General features: G+C 41.8%; 1 protein-coding gene and 1 long non-coding RNA gene across 6 annotated transcripts in view; both read left to right on the forward strand.

Moving 5' to 3' along the window:
- The first annotated feature begins 2,547 nt into the window (after positions 1-2,547).
- Positions 2,548-3,668, forward strand: LOC123491574. Its single transcript, XR_006661425.1, has 3 exons — positions 2,548-2,580; positions 3,383-3,419; positions 3,610-3,668. It is a non-coding gene; the product is annotated as an uncharacterized LOC123491574 (long non-coding RNA).
- Positions 3,669-6,776: 3,108 nt separating this feature from the next.
- The window catches only part of tns1a (tensin 1a), an 85,840-nt gene continuing 74,777 nt past the window's right edge, over positions 6,777-17,839 (forward strand). For 3 of the 5 annotated variants that reach the window (XM_041885134.2, XM_041885133.2, XM_041885135.2), the window contains exon 1: positions 6,778-6,795. The gene's annotated coding sequence lies outside the window, so the exon portion shown is untranslated. Of the gene's footprint in view, positions 6,796-15,658; positions 16,149-17,839 lie in introns of those variants that run through there. The other 2 variants (XM_041885132.2, XM_045222421.1) reach the window with 2 other exon arrangements.

Genomic DNA, 17,839 nt, shown 5'->3' on the forward strand with positions numbered 1-17,839 from the left:
TCATTCCAGTATATAAATTAAATGGCTTTTTACTGTATTACAACCAACTTTTTGTGTAAAATGTTCACAATATTAACATCCTGTAACTTCTTTCGATATCATTGCATAAACAAAATTAGCCCGACCATTTGACAGAACTAACCGCCCCCTCAAAACATGAAATTAATCTATATTCTCTCTAATACCTATGTTTGTTTGTTTTTTGGGCAATGTTTTTGCCCATTTAACATACTTCTTATCAATTTGCGTGATTTAATTTATATGACAGTAGATCCATTTTCACTACTTTTAAGGTTGTGAGCTTTCTTTGACCACAAAAGGATAACTCAAAGTCAGGAACCTTGACTCTAGATGTGTTCAGTCGTCAGGTCCTCATTTCGTACTTAGTCTGTTCAAGACATAAATGTGTTTCAGATGACGTCCCGATATGGTATGACCCAACCAGAGTAGAGTGTGTGTGTTACACGGTCCTCATATTGTTGGTTAGCGGATATTGTACATTTTTAACCATTTCTATAGAGTCTTGCATAAAAAGCCCAGATCCACATATTAATTATCTTTCCTAACATCTGTGGTCAATGCAGCCCTTGACCTCAGCAATGAGTCTCACCCCAAAGGCGATTATGATAGACAGGTGGTAGGAATATATTGTGACTGAACTGAGTACAATCATTAGTTTACTAATTAGATAAGATCTATATTATATAACACAATATTTATGACATGTTATTGTTGTATTTCGTTGCAGACACCAAGTGACAAGATCCCAGCTCAACCTTCAGCAGTTCGAGAAGTGAGACAGAAATCCACTTCATCCTTCCAACAGGTTATTAAACATTTATTGTAGAAATTTTCTATTTAAATTAAAATGATGTCTCAGTTCATTCCAATATATAAATTAAATGGCTTTTTACTGTATTACAACCAACTTTTTTGTGTAAAATGTTCACAATATCAACATCCCGTAACTTGTTTCGATATCATTGCGTAAACAAAATTAGCCCGACCATTTGACAGAACTAACCGCCCCTCAAAACATAAAATTAATCTTTATTCTCTCTAATGCCTATGTTTGGGGGGCAATGTTTTTGCCCATTTAACATACTTCTTATCAATTTGCGTGATTTAATTTATATGACAGTAGATCCATTTACATTTCTTTTAAGGTTGTGAGCTTTCTTTGACCACAAAAGGATAACTCAAAGTCAGGAACCTTGACTCTAGATGTGTTCAGTCGTCAGGTCCTCATTTCGTACTTAGTCTGTTCAAGACGTAAATGTGTTTCAGATGACGTCCCGATATGGTATGACCCAACCAGAGTAGAGTGTGTGTGTTACACGGTCCTCATATTGTTTGTTAGCAGATATTGTACAGTTTTAACCATTTCTATAGAGTCTTGCATAATAAGCCCAGATCCACATATTAATTATCTTTCCTAACATCTGTGGTCAATGCAGCCCTTGACCTCAGCAATGAGTCTCACCCCAAAGGCGATTATGATAGACAGGTGGTAGGAATATATTGTGACTGAACTGAGTATGATAATTAGTTTACTAATTAGATATGATCTATATTATATAACACAATATTTCTGACATGTTATTGTTGTATTTTGTTGCAGACACCAAGTGAAAAGATCCCAGATCAACCTTCAGCAGACCCAGAAGTGAGACAGAAATCCACTTCATCCTTCCAACAGGTTATTACACATTTATTATATATATTTTCTATTTAAATTAAATTGATGTCTCAGTTCATTCCAATATATAAATTAAATGGCTTTTTACTGTATTACAACCAACTTTTTTGTGTAAAATGTTCACAATATTAACATCTTGTAACTTCTTTCGATATCATTGCATAAACAAAATTAGCCCGACCATTTGACAGAACTAACCGCCCCTCAAAACATAAAATTAATCTATATTCTCTCTAATACCTATGTTTGTTTGTTTTTTGGGCAATGTTTTTGCCCATTTAACATACTTCTTATCAATTTGCGTGATTTAATTTATATGACAGTAGATCCATTTTCATTACTTTTAAGGTTGTGAGCTTTCTTTGACCACAAAAGGATAACTCAAAGTCAGGAACCTTGACTCTAGATGTGTTCAGTCGTCAGGTCCTCATTTCGTACTTAGTCTGTTCAAGACATAAATGTGTTTCAGATGACGTCCCGATATGGTATGACCCAACCAGAGTAGAGTGTGTGTGTTACACGGTCCTCATATTGTTGGTTAGCGGATATTGTACATTTTTAACCATTTCTATAGAGTCTTGCATAAAAAGCCCAGATCCACATATTAATTATCTTTCCTAACATCTGTGGTCAATGCAGCCCTTGACCTCAGCAATGAGTCTCACCCCAAAGGCGATTATGATAGACAGGTGGTAGGAATATATTGTGACTGAACTGAGTACAATCATTAGTTTACTAATTAGATAAGATCTATATTATATAACACAATATTTATGACATGTTATTGTTGTATTTCGTTGCAGACACCAAGTGACAAGATCCCAGCTCAACCTTCAGCAGACCGAGAAGTGAGACAGAAATCCACTTCATCCTTCCAACAGGTTATTAAACATTTATTGTAGAAATTTTCTATTTAAATTAAATTGATGTCTCAGTTCATTCCAATATATAAATTAAATGGCTTTTTACTGTATTACAACCAACTTTTTGTGTAAAATGTTCACAATATCAACATCCCGTAACTTGTTTTGATATCATTGCGTAAACAAAATTAGCCCGACCATTTGACAGAACTAACCGCCCCTCAAAACATGAAATTAATCTTTATTCTCTCTAATGCCTATGTTTGTTTGTTTTTTGGGCAGTGTTTTTGCACATTTAACATACTTCTTATCAATTTGCGTGATTTAATTTATATGGCAGTAGATCCATTTACATTACTTTTAAGGTTGTGAGCTTTCTTTGACCACAAAAGGATAACTCAAAGTCAGGAACCTTGACTCTAGATGTGTTCAGTCGTCAGGTCCTCATTTCGTACTTAGTCTGTTCAAGACGTAAATGTGTTTCAGATGACGTCCCGATATGGTATGACCCAACCAGAGTAGAGTGTGTGTGTTACACGGTCCTCATATTGTTGGTTAGCAGATATTGTACAGTTTTAACCATTTCTATAGAGTCTTGCATAAAAAGCCCAGATCCACATATGAATTATCTTTCCTAACATCTGTGGTCAATGCAGCCCTTGACCTCAGCAATGAGTGTCACCCCAAAGGAGATTTTGATAGACAGGTGGTAGGAATATATTGTGACTGAACTGAGTATGATAATTAGTTTACTAATTAGATATGATCTATATTATATAACACAATATTTCTGACATGTTATTGTTGTAATTTGTTGCAGATAACAATTGACAAGATCCCAGGTCTTCATATTGTTGGTTAGCAGATATTGTACAGTTTTAACCATTTCTATAGAGTCTTGTTTAAAAACCCCAGATCCAAAAACAGTATTGTTAATTTCTTAAGCCAAATTATTTTCACATACAGTATAATGTATAATATTCTAATTTACTGTTACGGTACTGTGTTATTACAAACAAATATTTATTTTTCATCATTTAATTCAAGGCAAGCAAGTCCAGTGGATTTGTACCCTTCCAGTGTCCTACTTCAAAGCTGGTAAGAAAGCTGCATTATTTTCATTAGATAAAATAGTTAATGTTCTTAATTAACACAGAAATTTCAAGTAAGACTTATACAAATTAATTTTTGATTTGTACAGCTTAGAAAAAATACGCCATTTGCAAAATCTGAGGCGCCATCATGATCGTTGTGAGGATCGTTATGAGAAGGCTAAAAAGAGATAGCTGAGAGACAGAGGTCAATCTTAAAAGGAAGACTGCCTTACCTGCAGGGGAAAGGGATGGATGACATTGAGGTCAATCCTGAAGGTAACATTTTGTTTGAAATATAGTTTTTAGTCACTTCAAATATAACTATTATAAGTGTTGTTAGTCCTTAATTTAAATAACTGGCTGTAAATGTTTTTTACCCAACCAGATGAAGTAGAAATGAGTGATGATGATTCCAGCGAAGAAACCATTGCTGACCTACATCAATGCAAAGGTATCCTGACTTGCATATATGTGGTAATATCTTTAAGTTATGTAACATAAATGCACATTTCTGTGTGGATTATCGAAATTATCCTCTATCTGTTTTTAAACAATCACATTGGTGGTGATAAGTAATTCCACATTTATGGATTTGCAATCAGTTTATGTTTATATCTCAAATATCAGTTAATATCTAATGTAGAATTGAATATTGCCTGACATTGAGGTTGTTTACAGTGAATAATACAAGCAAGCAAACGTATTGTCATAAAGCTCATAGAACATAATCACATTTATCATTACTTTGCAAAGGCTCAACAACAGAGACTTCTAGGGACCAGACACTTCTGAGGCAAACACCAGAGTCAACCACCCTGGACAACATGGAGGGCACTTCTGAGTCAACCACCCTGGACAACATGGAGGGCACTTCTGAGTCAACCACCCTGGACAACATGGAGGGCACTCCTGAGTCAACCACCTTGGATAACGTACACATGAGCAACACACAACCAAGACATGGTAAAATAGTCACATCCCAAGCATCCTCAAAGTGCTCCAAAGGAAAGCAAGGTTAGTAAGCATTTTATATTCACATGTATTGATATCATATAACTACTAACTAGAATCCTTTGTATTATATCCTCCATTTGTCACTTTAGCAGAGCTCATTGTTAATCAGTTGTATTTTGTTTCCATTTATGAAAGCTGTGAAGGTGAGAAGCAAGTGGACAGGTGATGAAGTGAAAGCTGTTGAGCGGCATTTGCTTCATTTCATAACAAGCTGCAGAATACCAGGTAAAAAGGACTGTGACTCCTGCCTCCAAGCAGAGCCAGTAGCTCTGAAAGACAGAGACTGGGTTGCTATCAAATACTACATCCACAACAGAAACGTAGCATTAAAAAGGAAGATGAATAGATAGAACTAGAGCATGCCAACTGTAGCTCAGGTACCATTCAATTCCAATTTCAATCAGCTTCTCCTCAGATAGTGTTAATATCTGTGGGTTTCATGTTCATATTATTTTATTTTCCTTAAATTATTTATATTGTTGGTTCTTGTACAAACATGCCACATAGGCTCAACTGTAGATCCCACATGTTCGTATGTTTATGTATAATTGAGGGCTATTAATGAGCATATGTTTGCCACTTATGGTCACATTTTTTTGGAATAACAGTTGATGATATAGGTTAATACTCTGCTCTCATTGACAGGGAAAAGAGATAAACAGTACTTAAAGGGATTGTTATTGTTCTTAAGTTTTCAGAAGCACTTTATTCTTAACCACAAGTTGTTGAATGTGGCAAGGTGTTTAAATTACTGTTAAACTATTCCATTTCAATGGGTGCTTGTAACAGGCCTCGTGTATGGTAACTTGCACTATGTAACTATGATGTAAATCCCTACGTTATTTAGACAGGTTAGCTGAATGTACACTGTCATGTTTCATAGAAGCTGGATGCTTTAATAGAGAGTTTCTCATTCATTTCAAACATGCCATTTCTACTGCCTTGTGCATAGCAGGGAAGGAGGCAAAGTGTAGGTAGTCTATTCTGGGTGTTCAATTGATTTGTTAATTTGCATATTTTCGCTGGCACTCAATAAAAGTAAGGCATAAAGTGTTCCCTCTTTTTTTACATGAATATTGACTGCAAATGTATTGTTATAAATAACAATAATACGACTTAAACAGTAGACTGAGAATATATTATATTTATGAGCTATGTGAACATGGATAGGCATTTCTGTTGAAGGTTACCTGTCTGGTGAGCATGATTATTATACATTACATTACATTTACATCATTTAGCAGATGCTCTTATCCAGAACGACTTACATATATATTTTTTTGTACTGGCCCCCTGTGGGAATCGAACCTACAACCCTGGCGTTGCAAACGCCATGCTCTATCAACTGAGCTACATCCCCTACGCTGGACGAATTGTGCGCCGCCCATGAGTCTCCCGGTCGCGGCCGGCTGCGACAGAGCCTGGATTCGAACCAGGATCTCTAGTGACACAGTTAGCACTGCGATGCAGTGCCTTAGACCACTGCGCCACTCAGGAGGATTATAATAATTTTTTTAAAGCTTTAGTTAAGTATTGTACACCTATGATTCTTATGCAGACATTTCAACATGTAACCGGAACCACGTTAAAATACAGACCCTATTTACAGGTTCTTCATAAGTCACATAAACCTGAAAATCAGTGTGTATCTATGGGCTGCTGTTGCTATGGGCCTTATATGTCACATGAACCCGAAAAAGTCCTCATATATACTATTAAAATCAGGTCTGAACAAAATATAGCCCTAGACAAAATCTCAACAGATGGATGTATTCCTAGAATCATGGGACCAAACTATTCTGATTCCCAGGTCTCTTGGACCTTGGGAAAGGCATGTCCCAATATGTCACATTTTTGTCATAAGTCCTGATATTGTCTATAAACACGTATGTGTGTGTGTGTGTGTGTGTGCGTGTGCGTGTGTGTGTGTGTGCGCGCGTGCGTGAGTGTGTGTTTGATTATCCAGGACAGTTCCAAGAGGTAGCAGTGTCTGAGAAAAAGCCAAGTCCTTAGGTCAGAGAGAATGGAATGCTATCTGGTACAATATGTGACCTTAAACTAACTCCATATTTTCTCTTGTCTTTCAGTGTGCAAGCTGGGCATCCATAAGAAGTGTGAGGTGAAGGTAAGCGATGGAATATTTTCTATCTGTTGTTTATTGATATTTTAATCTCCTTGGGCTCCAGAGGAGAGTCAGAGGGGTGGTATTTTGGCAGAGCCAAACAAATGGAACCAAAAAGGAAATGTTGTGTTGGTTAGGAGGCAGCAGTCCTCTCGGAGAGTCAGCTGTGCCTGTTTCACCCTGCAGCACGTGTTTGGTAGCACACACACACACACACACACACACACACACACACACACACACACACACACACACACACACACACACACACACACACACACAAACCCAGCCCTTGCCATTGCCCCCATCCTCCTGAAAACAAATGATGATGCCATGGAAGAGGAAGAACACATGGAGAGAGGAAGAACACATGGAGAGAGGGATGTAGAGAGGAAGAAAAAGGAAAGGGTGGAGGAGGAAAACGTCGGAGCGCTAGGTTATTTAGGTTTTTAGATTTGTAACTACAGAGGTGGTAACTGAAGGGGAGCTCTCTCTCTCTCTCTCTCTCTCTCTCTCTCTCTCTCTCTCTCTCTCTCTCTCTCTCTCTCTCTCTCTCTCTCTCTCTCTCTCTCTCCGTACCCCCCGTCCTCCCTGTCCTCCCTCCCTCTCTTCTCCCTCCCTCCCTCCCTCCCTCCCTACACACAGGAAAAGCCAGGGATGTGAAGTGTGTTAACGAGAGGTCGTAACACACTAAAGGGTTCCCACCCTTATGGGGGTCACCAGGGAGTGATTGGGTCGCCCCTGTTCAACCCCCCACCCTCGCCCAAATCTCCCTTTAGCAACCATCCCACAAATGAATCAGTCTGTTTATTTATCGAAGGGTTACTACAGAAACCAGAGTTTTGTATTCCCCAAACATCCTGAAGAAAATTAGATGAATGAGGCTTTGAGTCACAGAGAGAAGACTAACAGTTAGTGAAACCTGGAATCATTCATATCCATATAGTGATATGTTCTACGGAGGAATTTAAGGGTTTGTTTGTGAAAACAAATTCACAATGTGTTCATAGTCCCAATTACAGTTTGGGACTAATGATCCCTGTGTAGGATCTCCGCATACACTCTTGGAAAAAAATCTGCTATCTAGAACCAATAAGGGTTCTTCGGCTGTCCCCATAGTAGAACACTTTGAAGAATCATTTTAAGTTCCATGTAGAACCCTTGTAGAACAGAGGGTTCTACATTGAAACAAAAAGGGTTCTACCTGGAACCTGAATAACCGTTTTGGAACCCTTTTTTCTAAGAAATAGGGTAAAAGTTGCCCCAAGACACATATCTGGGATCAGCTTAGCGTCCTCATAATCATAACCTTAACAATTAGAAGGGACAATTTAAAACTGACCTTAGAGCAGTGCTCTGCATAGTCGTTATCTTTTACAGCAAGTTGCTTGCTTGCCAAACTGAACTATGTATCCTGTAGAGGCTGCAGTGAGAGTCTCACAGGCGAAAGGTTGGCTGGCTGTTAATGTTAGGTTAATGGGTAACATTGACTCTGTGAGATGACTTTGTCCCTGAAGAAAATAGCCATACTATATCACAGTAAGAGGAAAGAGAGATACAGTGAGAGGGAGAGAGAGAGACAAGAAAAGTGAGAGAGAGAGAGAGAGAGAGAGAGAGAGAGAGAGAGAGAGAGAGAGAGAGAGAGAGAGAGAGAGAGAGAGAGAGAGAGAGAGAGAGAGAGAGAGAGAGAGAGAGAGAGAGAGAGAGAGAGAGAGAGAGAGAGAGAGAGAGAGAGAGAGAGAGAGAGAGAGAGAGAGAGAGAGAGAGAGAGAGAGAGAGAGAGAGAGAGAGAGAGAGAGAGAACGAGCGAGACAAGAAAAGTGAGAGGGGGAGAGAGAGCAAAAGAGAGAGAAAAGGGTGAGAGTGTGAAGGAGAGAGAGAGACAAATGGAGAGAGAGAAAAGAAGGAGATCAATCAATCAATCAATTTTATTTTATATAGCCCTTCGTACATCAGCTAATATCTCGAAGTGCTGTACAGAAACCCAGCCTAAAACCCCAAACAGCTAGTAATGCAGGTGTAGAAGCACGGTGGCTAGGAAAAACTCCCTAGAAAGGCCAAAACCTAGGAAGAAACCTAGAGAGGAACCAGGCTATGAGGGGTGGCCAGTCCTCTTCTGGCTGTGCCGGGTGGAGATTATAACAGAACCATACCAAGATGTTCAAAAATGTTCATAAGTGACAAGCATGGTCAAATAATAATCAGGAATAAATCTCAGTTGGCTTTTCATAGCCGATCATTAAGAGTTGAAAACAGCAGGTCTGGGACAGGTAGGGGTTCCATAACCGCAGGCAGAACAGTTGAAACTGGAATAGCAGCAAGGCCAGGCGGACTTTTGTTGGCATTGTGGCACACAACTTTAAGCCCTGTGCGTTCTCGTGTGACCCACCAACTAATTCAAAAAACATGTTTCAAGCCACAACCCATTCCTAAGCAATGAGTTAAGACAGTGGTTCCCAACCAGGGTTACTATGACCCCTGGGGGTACTTGGCCTATCCACAGGGCTACTTGAGAAGACTCATAAGACCATGATAAAGATAGACTGTTTAAAAGAGAGATGCTGAAATCAGTAGAGTCCTCTAGCTAACTAAGTGGAGCCAAACAGATTCTAATCATAGATCTGGGAAAGAACTGAGTGTTTGAGCACGGTGGATTTCATCAACAATTACAGTCCCTTGGACTGACTTTATCCCTCTGATTCTGTTACTGCCCTGATCCCTGTGTTGGCTCAGCTAAGGCAAAGCATTTATGTTAGCTTAATCCGCTGAAATGACCCCTAGAAACACAATGTTGTGTAGGCGCTCTCATCGTCTCAGACTATAAACCACGGAAAAGCAAATAGCCTTAATACAAACATGACTGTGGACTAAGGCTGATGCCCATGCTTTCTTTAGCTGACTCAGTGTTGACCTTGTACAGTAAACATGCCATGAAATAAGACGCTTTTTGTGATCACAAAGACTTGGGGAGTGCTTATGCTAATCTTGAGCCTTTCTGCTTTATTGATGTATATATAAATAGTGTCCTAAGACTACGGCTTTGATTTAGATTTTCTCCTCATTTCACAACAATGTTATCTCTCTCTCAAGTCCCAACATTGCTGTAACATCTCTGCAACATTCCTCTAACTTTGAACGGTAACAGCAAAGCAATGAAGACATCGAAGCTGCTGCATGTCCCTCAGTTAAGAGAGACGTAGCAGAACACAACATCTGAACGACTCCACAGAAAATGAATAACCCACTAGCTACAGGACTGACAGACAGACAGGAGCTAATCACCATGCTGCCCCGCCCCCCCCCCCACCATAGTTATAACTAGGATTAATATGTGTTCCTTTCCCTTCAAACACAAACCAACCGACTGTCTATCCATTGATCTATGTTGTTGAACCGGCAAAGGCGCTCTGGTTTCGGTGGTAGTGATTTGTTCCTTACCATCCATATTTGGGACGTCCAAGGAAATTTTTTTCTGGGGGGTGAGGGCTGTGTTGTCCTGCTGCTGTAGACAGAGGAGCTGCAGCGACCCTGCAGTGTTTGTTATGGTTGACCATGTGTAGCTGGTTGGAGAGGGATGTTGGTCTGGAGTGTGTTATGTTGTGGTCCAGAGGTTTGACAGAGCTGGAGATGAGGCTGAAAGGCTTGGAGACAGTAGCTGTGCAGGGCCCCAAAAAGTCGGTCACGTCTTGGGGCCTCAAAGTGCAGTCTTTTCTCTCTTTTGTTGGCATTGTGGCACACAACTTTAAGCCCTGTGCGTTCTCGTGTGACCCACCAACTAATTCAAAAAACATGTTTCAAGCCACAACCCATTCCTAAGCAATGAGTTAAGACAGTGGTTCCCAACCAGGGTTACTATGACCCCTGGGGGTACATGGCCTATCCACAGGGCTACTTGAGAAGACTCATAAGACCATAAGGCCTTCTGGTAAAATGCACACGAGGGGGTACTTCAGGGGTACTCTGCAAAATTCAATTGGTGCTACAGTAACCGAAAAGGTTGGGAACCACTGAGCTAAAAGGACATGGTTTCAAACTAGCAGTGGGCCCTGACCCCATCATTTGGGAATGGGAAGCTCTGATCCAAAGCAGAGAGAGGGGACAGTGACAACACAGCGTCTTCTGTACAGCATGACCTGTCATGTAATGTCCACCCAAACACAGCTGTACTGTATGTCCCTCCCTACTAACCCAGCCCTGAGCTGTCTCACAGCCACTAAAACACTATGACTGTCTCCTAATACCCAAACATCTACACTAACATAACATCAAGTAGTGTATTGGCCAGGCACGTTACATAGTATGCTAGGATGGTTTGGCATTGAGGGTTAGGGGAGGAAAGGAGGGAAAGGGGAAGGAAGGAGAGAAGAGAGAACAGAGAGAGAGAGGGAGAAAAGAGAGAGAGAGGGGGTAGGTTTTGCTGTGATACAGTGCAGAACTCACTGTGTTTGTATGCATGGTGACCAGTTAATAATGTGTTTGATGTACAGTGTGCCCTCAGCCGTACTGTCATTTCCTAGTGTGTTTCCCACATCTTGGAATGACTTTCAAGCTTGCTCTGTTCCTGCTCCTTCTGAACCCCATTCCCACTGCCGTTCCCGCACTACTCTGTTACTGAAGATGATGAATCCCTGTCCTGTCATGGAAAAGCTTTCTGGAATGCTGCTGCCGTGCTGTGGGATGTTGGGTTGGAGTCGCCAGACTTGGTTTGGCATTGAGGGTTAGGGGAGGAAAGGAGGGAAAGGGGAAGGAAGGAGAGAAGAGAGAACAGAGAGAGAGAGGGAGAAAAGAGAGAGAGAGGGGGTAGGTTTTGGCCATGTTTCCAACCAGACCCTGAAACTGTTGTCTCCACTCACCCCAAACGCACTCCTCAGTCTTACTCTCAAAACATGCTGTTTTTGTGCTAAGCCTTGATGATATGCTTTGAGATATTATCGTAGTAAAACAGTTGATCTCATTGACATACACATGCTGTGTTTTTCAGTTGTTTTTAGCCAGGGAAATGTTGTGAAAATGGAGCTGTTGCTTTCCACTACACCGGTTACACTGTAGTGACACAGTATACAGGTTACCGCTCATTACCAGTTACCACTAGCTGTTTATGTACCAGACACTGTCAGACCGTTGCTGTCTGTAAAGGACACAGTGTTCTAGTAATCAGGTCTGTAAACTTCCTCCAGTCGTCAATGCTGATAGTTGTTGGATGCAATCCAGGGGTTTAAAACGGGACGTTGAGGAAATGACTTTGGCCGTGGTCCATGGGTGGACCGAGTAACCGACCGACCCGGGCCGGGTGTGTGACTGTGCCTGTTACTGGGCCTTCACATTGTGTTAGTGTGAGAGATGGAGCTGGGTGATGTTTTTGTGCTTCTCTGAATTGTGAAGTCAACTCCTCTATTGTTATGAGTTCTAAGAACCCTCGCAGGGATTCTAGCTTCCCGAGTGCCACTCTAAGGGATCCATTCTGACAGAAACTAAAATACAGAGATGTTAAAAAAACAGTGGCAGAACACTACAAATACTCAACATGGCACTTGATTCAAAACGAGTTTAGGATACTGCAGATTGCCTTCTGTTAACTTGAAACCTGCATAAATTATTGTCTTCTCAGTTGTAAGATTTTGATAGTGACTGTAACAGTATTGAGTTGTATCTCCATATTTTAGCACTGTCAAAACGTCGCCTGAACGATTCTATCTAGACCAAAACACCAACTCTGCTGGTTCTAGAATTAGATTCCACTGTAAAGTCACACACTTGCTGCCTCTCCTTTTAGAAACAGTCAGGTTCTTCTGTCATTCCAAGAAAAATACAGGAGGAGGAAATAATCACCACAAGACGAGTCAGGCGGTCGCGTTTGATCTTTATTTGGCCACAAATCCATCTAGGGATTACAGATCTGCTGCTTGCATAACCATAACATTAAGATGAGCTCCGAGCAGATAATAGGCTAACGAGGACAGGAGAAATGGCTTCATAAGAGACAGAATTTAGAAATACAACACTTCAATGGGCAGTCATGAAATGTAGGAAATCTTTAATGACTTCGTCAATGACTTGTTTTGTTCTGTCAATGTGTCCAGTCACAGTGAGTATCTGAGTCTATACAGCTGGAGGATCTTAATTTGAGCCAGTTTTCTACAGCAGGAAAATAATCCTGCAGCAACTGGAAATTTGAATTATTATGTGAATTAAAATTAATGGACATTTTTGTAAGGGTTGATTGATTTTTCTAAAGGGAAAATCAAGTCTGAAATGTAAAAGTGGAAATTACAAACTTCAGAAACCTTTTTAAACCTCAACTACACTACACGTTTTTATTTTTATAGGAACGTTCGTTCTCCTGCAACAGGGTGATCAAATTAAGATCCTACATCTGTATAAGGAAATAATCAGGAATGTTCTCCTGCAACAGGGTGGTCAAATTAAGATCCTACATCTGTATAAGGAAAGAATCTGTCTTGTTGGGCCCCTACTCTGGTCTTTGTTGAGTATCCAGGGGCCACACGGAGGCACTTGAGGTCTTTGTGAATTGGCGCTTTTGGTCCTTTCACCTCAGACAGAGTGCATAGACACAGAGGAGAAGACTAACATGACCAAGGCCTTTAACACTGACTGGAGAGGGAGGGAGAGTGAAGGGGTGGGTTGTCAGGTAGACTGAGAGATAGGGGTGAAGAGAGAGAGAGAGATGGAAGGAGAAAGGGAGATAGAGTGAGTGAGAAAGAAAGTGAGAGAAAGATAGGTAGCAAGAGAGAGCAAGAAAACGAAACAGAGAGAGAGGAGAGATGAGGACACACTCCTTGCCTCTACAGAGGCCACTCTGTTTCCCAGGCACAAACACGCCACTTCAAAGGGCCATCACACAGTGTCGCCATGGCTACACCCTTCACTGGCAGGAGATAGATTGGACTAGCAGACAGACGGTATGGCAGAGATATACAGGAGATAGATTGGACTAGCAGACAGACGGTATGGCAGAGATATACAGGAGATAGATTGGACTAGCAGACAGACGGTATGGCAGAGATATACAGGAGATAGATTGGACTAGCAGACAGACGGTATGGCAGAGATATACAGGAGATAGATTGGACTAGCAGACAGACGGTATGGCAGAGATATACAGGAGATAGATTGGACTAGCAGACAGACGGTATGGCAGAGATATACAGGAGATAGATTGGACTAGCAGACAGACGGTATGGCAGAGATATACAGGAGATAGATTGGACTAGCAGACAGACGGTATGGCAGAGATATACAGGAGATAGATTGGACTAGCAGACAGACGGTATGGCAGAGATATACAGGAGATAGATTGGACTAGCAGACAGACGGTATGGCAGAGATATACAGGAGATAGATTGGACTAGCAGACAGATGGTATGGCAGAGATATACAGGAGATAGATTGGACTAGCAGACAGACGGTATGGCAGAGATATATAGGAGATAGATTGGACTAGCAGACAGACGGTATGGCAGAGATATACAGGAGATAGATTGGACTAGCAGACAGATGGTATGGCAGAGATATACAGGAGATAGATTGGACTAGCAGACAGATGGTATGGCAGAGATATACAGGAGATAGATTGAACTAGCAGACAGACGGTATGGCAGAGATATACAGGAGATAGATTGAACTAGCAGACAGACGGTATGGCAGAGATATACAGGAGATAGATTGGACTAGCAGACAGACGGTATGGCAGAGCTAATAGCCGGGTAAAGGGCCGATGACTGATGGCATAATCTAACCTCCCAGCTTGTCTGGAGGGAAAGCACCAAGTTCACCCAGAGTGCATGAAATCTAAATCTACCCCACAGGAGATCAAGCACCAGCATACACACGAAAACCATCTCAAGTACCCTAAGTCATTTCCTATTTATGGTTTGTGGATCGTTCCTTTTGGGCTACCTCTTAAGGGTGGATCCTGGCTAGAAACATTGGTTGTATAGGCCTGGCTTTTTCTCAAGACAAACTGAAAAAGCGTTAGGTGGATCACAACACATTCATGTTTGTGCAAAACAAAACCAGCTCTTCTTTCTACCTTCAACCAGCCACCCAGTGTTTTACATTAACTTCTGTTTAATTATTTACCTGCCTGTACACCAACAGGGCTGATTTCCATCCTGAAATAGAATAATACATTCTCTCAGATCTATAGCATGCTGTGTAGATGTAGAGCCATGTACACACACAGCGCACCTGGGACTGACTGTCTGTTGTAGGACCAGCTAAAGCACGGTCATGGGTGGAACTGGCTCTGTGCCTGCCAACTCATGTTTAACCTGTAAGCTGAGAATGTGATGAGAGAGAGATAGAGAGAGAGATAGAGAGAGAGATAGCGGTAGAAATAGAGAGGGAGGTGGAGGGACAGAGAGAGAGAGAGAAGGAGAGAGGGGGGATAATGAGAGGAGGAGGAGAGATAGAGGTGGAAGAGGGAGAGAAACAGAGAGAAAGAAAGAGAGACAGAAACAGAGACTGAAATGAGGAAAGAAGGAGGGATTCGGAGTGTTCTGTCAATCACATTCCAAGCACCCCCCCCCCACACCCATCCTGTTAAGGAAGTCCTGCTTTACATATACTAGGCACACAGCTACCTCTTTCCCTCATAAGTATGTGTGTTCGTCAACAGAGGAAAAACCAAAGGGAGGAAGAAAAAGGAAGAGTGTGAGAGAGAGAGAGAGAGAGAGAGAGAGAGAGAGAGAGAGAGAGAGAGAGAGAGAGAGAGAGAGAGAGAGAGAGAGAGAGAGAGAGAGAGAGAGAGAGAGAGAGAGAGAGAGAGAGAGAGAGAGAGAGAGAGAGAGAGAGAGAGAGAGAGAGAGAGAGAGAGAGAGAGAGAGAGAGAGAGAGAGAGAGAGAGATTATGTAAAGGACAAGCTGCAAGCATGAGGGAAGGACAGAACACAACAGTGGGTTAAAGTCCCAGTCTGCATCCAGAGCTCTCTCTCTGTTCCTCCTCTCTAGTTTAGGGTACTGGAGTCAGAAGAAGCCTGGAGCCCTGCCTTGGCCTTATATAGTGTGTTTCCAACTTTCTTGGCCGTAGACGGATTGAACAAAAGCCAGCGATATCAAGTGTGGATCCTGGAGAATTTGAGAGGTGTGCACACACACACACACGCTTATGCACGTGCTTGTGCACACACACACACACACACACAGATTCACTGGCTTGCTGGTCTGGCACGCGTTTGGGATTACTCCTGTTGTTTTGAGCGGAGGGGGGACAGACGGTGGAGAGTGTCTCTATTTGGTGTCTGGAGGGAGAGAGAAAGTAGAGAGGGGAGAGAGAACGAGGGAGAAGGAGAAAGAGGAAAGGAGAGAGAAAGTGAGAGAAGGCCATCGTTGAACAGGTAAGAGAGCTGGCTGTACTGTGGCCTCTAATGTTATGGATTAACGATTGATACTGTGCTCTGTTTTGGCTTGTTGGGTGGAAAGCTCATTTTGAGTCTTAGGTGTCAAAATCAATAAACATAAGATATATTTGACTTCATCTGCCAAAAGACAGGATGGAGGATCTGCAAGATGTTTTACATTGTAACTGCTTAGAATCATTGTCCTTGTTGCAATTATACTTGAAAAAACAATGAAAAGATCTATTGCCATTTCAGATGTAAATCAATGCATATCATGTAATCAAACTATGAGTGTCTCAGCTACTATAGTAGGCTACTGTCCTTCAGTACATAACAGGTAGTTAGCCAGCCACACCGTGTTTCCGATGTGTTACGCTGTAGTCCTGGGAAAGTGGCTCTCTGGGGAGCTGGCTAGAGTTCATTTCAGTCTCGCTCTGCTTTCATGTCCCGAGCGGAGGTGATTTGTGACTGGTCTGGAGGAGAGTTGGGCTGGAGGAGGGAGAGTGGTGGCTGTGGCCGTGTTTCGCCTTTACTGTAACCAGTGGCTGACAGGACGGACAAATTTACCGCTGAAGCTAGAATGATAGGTCAACCCAGAGGTGTGTGTGAGTGTGTGAGTGGGGGGGATTTGTGTGTGTATGTGTGATAGGGGGGTGGGGGTTGTGTGTATGTGTCTGTGTGTGCCAGACAGATACAGAACTAGAAGTCAGTGATTTTGCTCTCATTTTCTCTGCCTCCTTGTAGTCTCCTTTAAGTCTCCATCTCTAGCTAAACGCTGTTTTCCCCTCTCTTCCTCTCTCTCTCCCTGCTCTCCCTCCTGCCCTTTTCCCTGACTGACACTTCTAAGTGAGGATGTTGACTGATGACCACCGTCATTCCCCTTTGACCCTGGGCTAACACAGGGGACGGCAGTTATACGCGGAAGGTCAAAGTGTCACAGGCCACTAAATCTTCTCTCTGTTCTAGCAGTCAAAACAAGACAGAAGAAGCCTGTTTGTTATGGTTGAGCTGTAACACATTTTGGTGGATGGAAAGACAGTTCTTAATGTTTACCTGTCCAGGGTGTTTTGTGAAACAGCAATAAAACATTCGTTTTGTGTCAGATTTACATTTGATCAAACTGAGAGAAAGAAATAGGTAGCAGTTTCATAAAACCTGTTCTGTACAAATTCTTTATTACCATAGAGGAGCTACTAAATGTAATTTTCTCCTCCAAACACTTAGACCTAAACACTTACCAATTGACACTGCGAAAGCCCTTCCAATTCAGAATTGCACCTCGGGCATTTTCATTTTCATCGGTCAGAGCAGAAAATTCCCCACCGCTTTCCTCAGCACTTCCAGAAAACATCTTAACATGCCAGAACAGCCTTAAATCAATGCTTCCCAGCGTCTCTTCCTCTAACATTAAGATGTTGTGAGCGAATAATGGCTGTGGACTGGCTGCTTTCCAGATAGATCCATTCCTTTGCAAAACAGTTTCTCCTCTCTTCATCCAAATCCCTCCCTTTACCTATAAATTGGTTTCCCTCGTGCCAAACTCTGTAACGCCTCTTTATCGGATGCCTCGAAGCAGCCAAACTTCACCAAACCCTCCGGGGACAGACTAGACTAGAAGAACGATGTGTTGTGAACTACTTCTGGGACATGACGAGTGAACAGAGGTTGTGAATAAGTATTTGTTGAAG

This window comes from Coregonus clupeaformis, chromosome 9 (assembly GCF_020615455.1).
Source record: "Coregonus clupeaformis isolate EN_2021a chromosome 9, ASM2061545v1, whole genome shotgun sequence".
In the NCBI taxonomy this organism is placed as follows: Eukaryota; Metazoa; Chordata; class Actinopteri; order Salmoniformes; family Salmonidae; genus Coregonus; species Coregonus clupeaformis.